Source organism: Primulina eburnea, chromosome 5, assembly GCF_022965805.1.
Source record: "Primulina eburnea isolate SZY01 chromosome 5, ASM2296580v1, whole genome shotgun sequence".
Lineage (NCBI taxonomy): Eukaryota > Viridiplantae > Streptophyta > Magnoliopsida > Lamiales > Gesneriaceae > Primulina > Primulina eburnea.
The window spans coordinates 4,321,420-4,322,002 of NC_133105.1; the positions used below are offsets into that span (position 1 = coordinate 4,321,420).

The 583-nt window shown below is 35.5% G+C and overlaps 1 non-coding gene across 1 annotated transcript; it reads right to left on the reverse strand.

Annotated features, from left to right (window-relative positions):
• On the reverse strand, nucleotides 1-86 carry TRNAS-CGA (transfer RNA serine (anticodon CGA)). The gene has a single exon. It is a non-coding gene; the product is annotated as a tRNA-Ser (tRNA).
• Nucleotides 87-583: the final 497 nt, after the last annotated feature.

Genomic DNA, 583 nt, shown 5'->3' on the forward strand with positions numbered 1-583 from the left:
CGTCGACAGCAGGATTCGAATTAACCTGCGCAGGCAGAGCCCAACAGATTTCGAGTCTGTCTCCTTAACCACTCGGACATATCGACGAACCATTCAAGGTTGCAAACTAACTTTGTATTCTAATTATTTTCAACTTTCAAGTGGGTATGTCATACTGATACATATCCGTTTCTGTACATATGTGGGCGTAAAAACAAATGCCATGGAACTTTTGAATCAACAACATTAGACGTTATTTTGTGATGATGAAAATCAAATGCGTTTTTTTGTGATGATGAAAATCAAAATCCTGAAACCTTTCACGTTAGAGAAAATTGACGACAGGATTTAAGGCATTTTAATTTGCGTAAATGAGTTGATTTTTGGTGAATATAATTTTAATGTTCAAGTGCGCACTCATTTTGCTGATTGTTTGGTCAAAATTGGTGATTGTTTGAAAGAACTACGAGATTTACACTTAGCCATTTAGAACTCGTAACCAAATGGGCCACCAAACATCTTAACCAGTTCCATTTATTCTCGATGCTGGTTTTCACAGCTCTAAATTTTTTTTTTGTACGTATTACGAGTTGATGTAATTATT